Source organism: Belonocnema kinseyi, chromosome 5, assembly GCF_010883055.1.
Source record: "Belonocnema kinseyi isolate 2016_QV_RU_SX_M_011 chromosome 5, B_treatae_v1, whole genome shotgun sequence".
Taxonomy (NCBI): domain Eukaryota; kingdom Metazoa; phylum Arthropoda; class Insecta; order Hymenoptera; family Cynipidae; genus Belonocnema; species Belonocnema kinseyi.
This window is the reverse complement of record NC_046661.1, coordinates 105299370-105311137: the sequence shown is the minus strand read 5'-3', so window position 1 is coordinate 105311137 and position 11768 is coordinate 105299370. Positions and strand designations below refer to the sequence as shown.

The 11768-nt window shown below is 30.5% G+C and overlaps 1 protein-coding gene across 1 annotated transcript in view; it reads right to left on the bottom strand.

The window, feature by feature from the left end:
• LOC117172567 overlaps positions 1–9348 on the bottom strand; it is a 91126-nt gene extending 81778 nt beyond the window's left edge. The window contains exon 1 of the mRNA XM_033360631.1: positions 8932–9348. The gene's annotated coding sequence lies outside the window, so the exon portion shown is untranslated. The remainder of the gene's footprint in view (positions 1–8931) is intronic.
• Between the last annotated feature and the right edge of the window lie 2420 nt (positions 9349–11768).

Below are 11768 nucleotides of genomic sequence, written 5' to 3'. Positions count from 1 at the left end.
GTATAGAGCTCCAAGGAGATTATGTTGAAAAATAAAAAAACATTTACCCAAAAAAAATTGTTTTTATACTTCATTCTAAGGACTTATTGAACTACCCTCGTATAAACCTTTCGAGGGCCGGAAAATCAATATTTTGACTCATCAAGTAAACTTCTTTAATTTTAATTTTTACATTAAAATATTTATTTTTGTAACATTCTTACCGATTTTCAATGTAAATTAAGTTGAATTGATCCTTCCCAATCTCTTTTTAACCACCCCATGTTATAAAATATTTTGAATATTACTATTTGATATAACTGAATATAAATTCATCTCCGCTCACCATTTTTTAAACTCTTTTTCTTATTTTACCCCTTTCCAGACAAAGCAAAGGGGTAGTTTTTAGTTTTCACACTATTGGAAGGGTTTTTCTTGAATTCACGGTATTTTTTATGTCAGATTTGGATTCAGCGTAAAAAAATACATCGAAAACGTATATTTGCACTTCCAAATACACGAAAATTGAATTGGCTGTTCCATACAGGACCGAAAAGCCAATATATTGGCTCACCCTCTGAAGGTTAATTATATGCCGCCATACTTTTCTGTCCTGGCATACTTCTCTAGCTTCTTTTACGTCCATACATTTTTTCATGCAGGCTCTCGTGTTTCTGTGGCTTCTTATGTCTCTTCTAACTAGGGTCTCATTCACACATTCTCCATTCTTTCCGCGGTCTACCTCTGGGCACGCTGCCATTACTTTTTTAAATAACTATTCTTATAAAATTACTTTTTATATTGATTTTACAATCACAAAGTAGTTTTTTATATCAGATTTTCAAAATAATTTTAATTAAATTTTCTTTTCTCTGGTTGCAGTTAAAAAGAAGGAAAATTACATTTTAAAAATGAAATTGTTTTCGGGGATAAAAATGTGGCCATAGTGGTCTATTTAAAAGTAAAAAATTATTCTGTAGGAACTTGACATTTTAATTTACAATTAATTAATTAATTTTATGTCATTAAGTTAATTTTAATTTTCCGATTAAAAATTAAATTCCGAATTCCTTACCATAAAAATGTCCGATATGAAGACACCTATTTTTTACTTATTTTAACTTAAAATTTTGGAAACACTTTTTATTATTAAATTCATCATTTCTTAAGGCTCATAATTTAAAACCACCACAAAAATTCGAAATTATGTAACCCTCGTTAAAAAATTCCAATTTAAAAAATTGCATGATTAAATAAATACTCATAATAAATGCACATACAACGCTCAGCATAATAATTCGATTACCTCGAGCAATGAATTATGGGGAAAAATAATTACGATACCAATAAAACTCGATGTACTTGATACGAAACGACTATAATTTCCCTTTTTTCATAATAATTAAGGATTATTAATCTCTTTTCTTTGATATGTGCACTGCCTTTCAGAGATCGAATGTCTATCATTAAATCAGCAATGAATATCAGCTCTCGCGAGATATTTCATCTTTATAAATTTTCTCAATCAACTATTTTCTCTGAGATTTTGCCAAACAGGTGTGAATTAAACGACAAGACTCTTTTTCTAAGAGCAATATGCGGCACTCTAGCATTTGAAAACCCCATCGTAAATTAATTCCAGTCCTTCTAAGGTAACTTAAAAGTGTCATGAAGGAAAGAAACAGCCACAGAGCCGCAGGTAAACAGAAAAAAATAACGATCACATTCCAATACGTTTAAAAAAAATCCACGCATATCCAATCAGTATGCAGATTCACTTAATCGACCTCTTTATTCAGAAAGCAAGTCTTTTCTATTTATGCATGATATTAAATGCAATATTTTTTATCGACCGCTCTTAGTGGTTTAATAACAAATTAACAGGTATAATAAATCTATGAAATCTCGCCAGTTTGATAATTTCCAAGTTTTAGCCTTACGTGTTTTGCCATAAATTATGTTTCTAGAAAAGCATCGAGAGAGTCAAAGAAGTAAGAAGTCTTCGTAATATCAATGTACCCACGCGCAAAAATTAGAATACAGTCGTGTATAATAATTTATGGACAAATTATGCAACGTTCGCTTTAATGCGTGTCAAGAGGACAAGATGACTTGTTCGCAGCGAACGCGTGTAGAAAATCGCTAGAAATCGACTTCATTATTTCCAGGATGATTAACTGCGTTTCACTCTCGAGTCACGTCGATCATCGTGGTTAAAAATGTTGAATGGAATCTATCACTCTTCCTAAAAACTCAATCACTCCTTGAATTTTCTTCCAACTTGTCATATAATTAAGTGGAAGAACCTTCAAAATAATTCAGGGTCCACCTTTTTTTTATTAACAGAGGCATTCGCTAACATTTTTTTTTTCATTTAAAGTTGGCTTCATTATAAAAACGGAAAAAATAATTACGTGTAGAATATTATTATTACCGTAAAAAATCACAATTTTCCCTTCTTAATCAATAAATAAATTTAACAATTGAACTCGGCTAATGTCTCCTGTTCGGATTTTTAACGTAAAACGAATTTTTCGTAGGTGCAGTTTCTAGTATTGAACAAAAAGTAGAGAAAATCCTAGTTTTTTCAAAAGTAAAACGACCGCTTATTAATGCCATACTTTGTCCTTTTAGAAGTTATGCTCAATTGTTGAAATGATTGTTATTGTTGAAAACAAATTTCTATGTAACCCATTAAACTTATTATTTTCTGGAATTAAAGACACATTAAATCTATATTAAAATAAACATGTGCGTTTAAAACACTTTGCAATTGCATAAAAAAGGACCCCGCACTAAATGTATGGGAAAATGGCTTTCTGTGGATTTAGCTGAAACTTTGTAATTTTTAAGGTTATAAGTGCCGGATGAAATATCCGTAAAAAAAATCCAAAAAAATGGACAGTTTTAGCGCTATGCAGCGCGAAGCGCTCAAGATCAGTAAATAAAACGAATTACAACAGATTTTGTTAAAAAAGCGATGTCAACATAGAAATCACGGTTCAGATCGTGGTCTGTCAAATTTTCGCCTACACCGTTGACTCATATAGCGCGCTTCTCAAAGCGATCAAACGCTAAGCGCCCAAGATTTTAACTTGAGTAATTAATCACTTCTTTAAAGGCAGAAATGGTACACAAAGTAACATTAGTAACTAGTGCGCACATACCGATAATGACATTCTACCCTTTGCAAGAGGGATGAACGCTAAGCGCTCAAGACCAGCGAATAAAACCAATCCTAGTAACTTTAACGACAAAAGCGATGTCACTATCAGAATCACGCATCAGAAAGTAGTCAGTAATATGTTTAACCAAACCAATGAGTTATATTGCGCGCTTCTCGAAACGATTAAGCGCTAAGCGCCCAAGATTTAAACTTGACTAAGTAATTACTTTTTTAAAGACAGAAATGGTATCCAAAGTAACATTAGTAACTAGTGCGCACATCGATAATAGCAGTGTACCCTTCGCCAGAGGGCCGAACGCTAAGCGCCCATGATCAGCAAATAGAACCAATCCTAGTAGCTTTAGCGATATAAGCGATATCTGTATTTGAAACACGCATCAAGAAGTGGTCTGTAACATGTTTAGCCAAACCAATGACAATATGAGTTAACACCGTTGACTCATATGTGCGCACTAGTTACTAATGTTACTTTGCGTACCATTTCTTCATTTAAAGAAGTGATTAATTAGTCAAGTTAAAATCTTGGGCGCTTAGCATTTAATCGTTTTGAGAAGCGCACTATATGAGTCAACAGTGTAGACGAAAATATGACAGACCACGATCTGAACCGTGATTTCTATGTTGACATCGCTTTTGTAACTAAATCTATTGTAATTCGTTCTTTTCACTGATCATGAGCGCTTAGTGTTCAGCACTCTTGAGAACAGTACAATGTAATTATCGGAATGTACGCAGTAGTTACTAATGTTACTTTGGGTACCATTTCTGCCTTTAAAAAAGTGATGAATTGGTCAAGTTAAAATCTTGGGCGCTTAGCGTTTGATCGTTTTGAGAAGCGCACTATATGAGTCAACGGTGTAGGCGAAAATATGACAGACCACGATCTGAACCGTGATTTCTATGTTGACATCGCTTTTGTAACCAAATCTGTTGTAATTCGTTTTATTCACTTATCTTGAGCGCTTAGCGCCGCATAGCGCTAAAACTGTCCATTTTTCGGATTTTTTTTACGGATATTTCATCCGGCACTTATAACCTTAAAAATTACAAAGTTTCAGCTAAATCCACCGAAAGCCATTTTCCCATACATTTAGTGCGGGGTCCTTTATTAATTATTCACCTATGCATTTTCATATAAAAGATAGATAAAAGTCTTTTTTATTTTTCTTTCATTGAACTATGATGCTAATGAAGTATTTCTTTGATAATTATTTACTTTGATACTTTTCTAATTTTACAGTAACTGACTTGGAACCTGTTGCAAAACCTTCTTTCTAACCCAAAGCTAAAATAGCAGTTGCAGGAAATACGAAAAAAACATTTGGTATTTTTGTTAAAAAATACAAACATATTTAGGTTTTTGTTGAATAACTGAAAGTTTCAACGTTTTAGTTCTTTTACAGAATTGTAAGCCCCCTATACTCAATTTTATACATTTTAACGAATGGCATTTTTATTTTTCTGCAAATCACAAAAATAATCCATCATTTTTCTTAAGTTGATCTTTTTTATATATTTAAAATTTGAGAATGGAACATTACAAAAAGAAATGTATTACATTGAAAGAAACGTAAATCGATGAAAGATGTTATTAATGTTAAATATTAGTATATCTGAATTATTTGAATGAATTTAAATATAGTTGATTAACTTTGATATTTAACGTTTGATTTGAATGGAATATTAGAATAGTGAAAAAAAGAAATAAAATTGCTATAATTAACATTAAAATTATAATATAATACATACATTTTTTCATTAATAAATTATAAATGTTTATACACATTTTTAAAATTAAAATGGCAATTTATCGAGCTATAAAAAGGAAATTTTTAGCAATTTAAAAACTATTTTTTCGACACGTTATTGAATATTTTCGACATTGTATTATTAATTAGCATTAAAAATACGTTACTATACGAGGTTTCGGCAGAGTGAGAGAAATAAAATTAATTATGAACCTGAGTTTTACTAATTTTTAATGTTTTGCATTATTTGAGGAAAAATATTAAACTCCCCCCCCCCCAACGATATTTTACTTTTGGACTATAAAAATATTTTCCAAAATGTTTAAAACCATTTACTCAGAAATTCGGAGAAACGATGAAAGTAAACAATTACCCTTTTTTCAGAATGTATAGGTTTAACAATCACCTTATTGTTTAAAATGTGTGGTATAGATAAAAAAACTGTTTATAATTAAATTTAAAATTATGTAATTTATATAAATACCGATTATCAGTATATTGTGTTGATTACATAATTTTCTTACTCTGAAAAGAGTATTTTATCTAATATATATTTTTATCAAAAATGAAGTGAAATCTCACCAAAAATATCTAATATGCAAAAACTCCGCAAACTGAAAAGTTATCAGTGCAATCCGAACAGTTTTTAAAATAAAAATTTGGAAAGAATAGAATGACGGATAAGAAAAAGGATATTCACCCAAAAAGGATTTACAAAGTTTTCATTGATCATTTTCAAATATAGGACATGTAGATTTTCTTTTAATCGTAAAAATATATTACAAATCGTAAAAAGTAAAATTAAAAATAAACAAGTTTGATTTATGGAAAAACGACTCAATTTGCAGTAAAGTGATTAATAACAAAAAAAATTTTAATGGAATGAAAATTCAACATATATTTTATATAATAATTTCAAACATAATGTAGAATAGTAGGCATTTTAGACCAAATCGAGTGCGAAGTACAAGATACGTGATGAGAACGTGTTCGTTAAAGCCGAAAGAGCTTCAACAAATAGAGAATTCACAATCTCCACAATAAAGTTTTGGATGCTCTAATCTTTAGCTTTAAAAGGCCTGGTAATAAATGCGAGTGAATCACAAAGATCGAGCTTGTAGCGCAAGGTAAATACAATATCGAGCGCCAAGCACAAAGTATAACAGACGAGTGCCCTAAGCGCGCTCAAATTTTTTATTTATTATTGCAGATTTTTTCCTATCTAACGCATAAGAGCTTTTCATTTTCTGGGATTAAAGATAGAGTTAGTCAATATTAACAAAAATATGTTTGAAAAAACTATTTTGAAATTATTTGAAAAATTAAGAATTATAAACTAGTTATTAAATAGTTCGTCATTTGCTTTTCATAGGAAACATAAGTAAGAAATCAGTATTTCGTTAGTAATTCATCACTTTCATGAATTTTACGAATTTTTTAGGATACGGTTAAAAGCTTTGTAAAACCTTCTTTTCTATCCAAAAGTAAAACATCAGTCGAGGATGACCACAGAAATCTGTATTTCTACAAAAAAATAGTCAAAAATAGTTTTTTCAGTAGCGTATTTTTCAATGACATGTACTATATAACGAAAAATCAACAAAAATTATTCTTTTTGAGGTTAGAAGAAATAGCTGATTTTATAATTTCGATCTCGGATTCAGATTCAGCGACACAAAATCTATAAGAATAAGTGACTAGTCTGGTCTGTCGGAAAATCCACTTTTTCGGCGCTTTGTAGATCCCCTTTCGCTCGGAGAGTGGTTGACCCAGCGGACCAAATTAGATCATTTCTATGTACTTTTAACCGCTGGATCCGAATTCACGGTTAAAAATGCAAAATTACGTCGCGTTTTTTATGAAATGTTTTGTATGATGAAAAATGTTGAGAAGCGATGTTTTTTGAGGCTAGAAAAAAATGTGACCTGATGGCGGAATTGCAATTCCAGATTTGAATTAAGTGAATCGAAATCGATAGGAATTGACTAAATTCTAATTTACTTTGTGGGCCTGTGTAACTACATATTATTATATTAGCAGGGAAAGCTAAATGACACTAAGTCTACTTCTTAACGAAATTGAGTTTTCTGCAAAACTCTTACGTCCGTGCTTTTTTATACATATTTCAGTGAAAAAATTTTAATTTCATAATTGTTTGCCCTAAAAATTTAGTCTTTAAATGTATTAAAATACTCAAATATTGAATTTGACGGCCGTTATAATATTTTAACAAGTATTTAACATTCAGGTATATTATTATAAACTTTAGAAGATTACGCACCGGTTATTCCAATGTTCCATTTTCTGATATTGTGCGTTTTTTTTTTTTGATGAAATAAACAAACATCTGTATTTGATATGATCTTTTTAATGATTTGCTTACTGCCTTTATATTTATAATACTAAGGAAAGTTGAACCGTGCTACGTCCACCACTATTTATATTAGATCATTAACTGCACATATAAGGCTATCTATTTTGAACACAATGAATATGAAAATCATCTATTCATCTAAAAAAAATGGAACTCAATTAGCTGTAAATTGTTCCTATGAAAATTTCGGATGGCTCTCCTGTAAAATTAGGTTGATTAAACTTGGCAACCGTTTACAATTTACCACTTCAATTGTTTAAACAGTTTTTGCAGTAAATTATGAATAAGTACTTTTTCGGAATTAATGAGTCAAATTTTATGTTTACTCCGTAATATCGGTGCTTAATCTTCATAACACATTTGTTAATAAAATGTTTAATGAAATGACAACAAAAATTGCATTTTTTGATCACTTAATATATGTTGCATACAGAAATTCATTTATAATAATGATTGCCATAAACGTCGTTTTCGAGATAATTAAAGCAAGTTACCGAAAACGTTAAATATTTGCAGTCCACACATAGTATTTAAAGAGGCTTGTAACAGTTTTCGTGGCTGGAGTGAATTTATAAATCACAATCAATTAACTTATCGGCAATAATATTTCGACATTCAGTGAAGCGACCAACCTTATGTCCAACGATTACAATTAATTTGGTTAAATTACGGTGCATAATCGAGCACCTGAGTTTGCGTTATTTTTATTTATTGTGGATGGAATGACTGCTACTAAAAGAAAAGAATTTTTATTGCAACAATTTTTGCGGACATTTTTTGTCGCATTTGGAAAGTGGATAATTTATGAACTTGAACTTAGATCTATGAAAGTTACATTGAAAATAATGACGCCATCGAAGAAAGATTGTGATCTGAGAATAAAATTAAACTGAAGACCTCGTCGTATGAAATTGACCATATTATTTCTATACCTATTATTAACATCATAAGGCTGATATTACGATAGCCTTTAGATTAATTATATAGTGAGGATAATATTCACCATTCTAATTTTATTAGAAACATAAGCTTAAGACTTTATACAGGTGAATGAGAACAGTCACACATGACAACAACAGTCGTTTGTCCCAGGCCTTTATATTTTCCTCTATAAAAGAAATAATTAGCTATTGGTTAATCTTTCTTATAATTTAAATTTCACTTCAAGTTAATATCCACTCACTTCCTCCTAGTTTAGATCCTGAATGTTTTAAATTCACTCAGCCTTGGTGAGTATAGAAACCTTCTCCAAAATATTTTTTTAGTAAAATTTAGATTGACTATTAGTTAATATTTCCTACTCAGGCTATTTTTTCAGTGGTAAGAGTCAGTAAGAGCAAGACAGGAAATTAGTGGATGGAGTAAACAATTACTTTTCCCCATGCGGAACTGTCAGATCAAACTAAAAAAATATTACTTATGGAGTTAATTATTTTTAACATTTACGTTTCATTAGTTATTATTTTTCCTATCTGTCTAACTTATATAAAAACATTATCTTTCAATCTAGTAATGTATAACTAAATTAAGGTATCTGAAGTATTCTTCATATCAAAAGAAAGTGCAATTTAATTGTCGCCGGAAGTGCTTCCAGTGTAGAATTTAAATTGGATTGGCGGATAAAAAGGAACTAATTAACGTACCATTGACTGGGAATCCATAACGGGCCGTATTAGGGCTATTTACACAGCACCAGGTAGCACCTCTTTCAGAATCGTGCTCAGAAAACACGAAACTCCAGCTTCTGAAGGAGGAAATGTGTACATGCGCACTTTTCGTTAAATTCTTAACACCAACACACACTCACACAAGTATGTCCAGCATTTTGGTATTTTTGGAAGCGTCCCGTTTCGGAATCATCCGTGAGAGGGCGGATGATGCCTTGGTCCGAAATGTCGAAAATTTCAAAATGTGATGCAGACCATTCAGCAGGTTAAAAAAAGGCGCGAAAGATTGGTATTGTTTTGAAATTAAGTGCACAATCTCTTGTGGCTTTTGGACCGCGTGATTCCTGGGGAACGACGCTCTAGGTTTAAAGGCGAGCGCAAGAAGGGGCGCCGACGTACTTCGCGCGAGCAAGATTCGAATGTGACTGTTCGTTCGGATTCGGTTGGCTTCGGAGCAGTTCGACCGGTCGGAACCGCTCGGTAAAACACGCGGGCGGAGGATAAACAAGGCGGAACGATCTCACAATCTGGTAAGATTACGATCAGCGGTGGGAAATTAAAAAAACTTGTTTGTGAATTAAGGGAGAGGACTTTTTTAGGAATGGACCACTCTACGTTTGAGGGTGCAACAGATTTTATTTTTTTAATATTTCGAAAGATTTTTAATATTTCAAAATATTTCAAAGATTTCGTAAATTTTGAAAGTTTTAAAAATATTTTGCGAAGATTTCAAATATTTGACAGATATGAAATTAACTCAAGGATTTCAAAAAATTTTCAAAATTTTCAAAAGATTTCAGACGATCAAAATTCTTTGACTAAATAAAATTCAAAAATATTTCAAAATATAATTAAATTTAAGCTTAAATAAATTGAAATTGTTTCAAAATATTTCAACAATTTCATAAAGACTCGACAGATTCCACAGAGTTCAATTATTTCAATTAATTAAAAATATTTCAAAGATTTCACAGCTTTCCATAGACTTCCAAATATTAAAAATATTTGACAGATTTCTAAAGAATTTAAGGATTTCAACAAATTTAAAAAGATTTAAAAAATTTTATAAAGATTTCAAAAAAATGTCAAAGATACCACAAAGAGTTCAAAAATATTTCAAAGATTCCACAAAGTTTTCAAAAGATAAAAATATTGCAGCCTGAATAAATTGAAATGAGAATATTTCAAAACATTTTAATTATATAACAAGGATTTCAAATATTTTAAAAGATTAAGAATATTTCACGGACTTCAAAACATTCTTTAAGATGACAGAAAAATTTCAAAGATAAATAAATTAAGGCTAAAATAATTTTAAATGAAAAGTATTCAGAATATTTTAATAATTTCACATATTTAAAAAATATCAAAATATTTCGAAGATTTAAAAAATATTTCAAAGGTTTCACAAAGATTTCAACAGATAAATAAATTTAAGCCTGAATAAATTAAAATGAAAATATTTCAAAACATTTCAAATATATCAGAAGAATTACAAATACAGTGAAAATCTTCTCTCGCGCTGATTTCGGGGCGTTTCTTCACGCATAACTGCTTTCTTGAGTGATAGCCGCAGATCGCGCGCACCCCGCGCAGCACCTGTTACGCCGACATGCAGCGCAGCGTCAATTCTCGGAAGGGCTGTAGAAGGGAGGGCTGTGGAAGAGTTTCACTGCTCTCTAAATATGAATCAGTGCAAAATTCACTGATTGAATTAGTAGTTAGACATTTCACTGATTAATCAGTTATTTCGGGCTTAGTCACTAATCAGTTCAGTAACACCAGAGTAAATTATTTCAAGCATAGTCTCTAAATCTTTAAGTTAAGCGTTGTTGTTACTCTTTTACTTAATTGGCAAGAAGAATTCCTTAATGAAACAAATTTTTTATTTTTCAGCAGTAAGTCCGCTGAATTATCTGTGGGATAAATATACTCTAACTCGTATATGTAGCACTTACTTAACAGGTTTATACATAACAGTCCAATCTTGAAATTAAAGTAATATGTGAGGTTGTTCGTCATTAAAAAGCATTGGAACTTTTCACCTTTTTTAATATTTAATCATATTTATGGGTTTTAAGTTTTTACTATGATTTTTTGATAGAATGTACTACAATATTATTTTATTATGATTGCTAAATTGACATGGTGCAGTGCTGTCAACTCTAGAAAGTGGTTACTTCACTGAATCAATAAATAACCTTTCACTGATTGTCAGTGACTCATTTCTAGCTATTTGAATCAGTGAAATTTCACTGACAGTCAGCGAAAATTCAATGATTCAGATTTAGAAAGTGTATTTTAAAAGATTAACTTTTTTTACAGATTTCAAACAATTTTCAAAGATGGCGGAAAGATTACCAAGATAAATAAATTAGAACGAAAATAATTTAAATTAAAATATTTAAAAAATTTTCCATGATTTCACAGATTTTAAAAATATCACAATATTTCGAAGATTTTAAAAATATTTCAAATATCCTACAAAGTTTTTAAGAGAAAAATAAATTTCAACCTACATAAATTGAAACTGAAATATTTCATAAGATTTTAAATTTATCCCAATGATTTCAAATATTTTAAAAGATTTTGAAAATTTCACAGACTTCAAACAATGTTTAAAGATGACGAAAAGACTTCAAAGATAAATAAATTAAGGATAAAAAATTCTAAATGAAAATATTTCAGAAGATTTCAATGATATCACAGATTTAAAAAATATCAATATATTCCTATTCTGTTTATTTAAACGCAACAGTTTACGCCAATTACAAAGCTACAGCGTAGTTATATGCATATTTAATGAGATATTG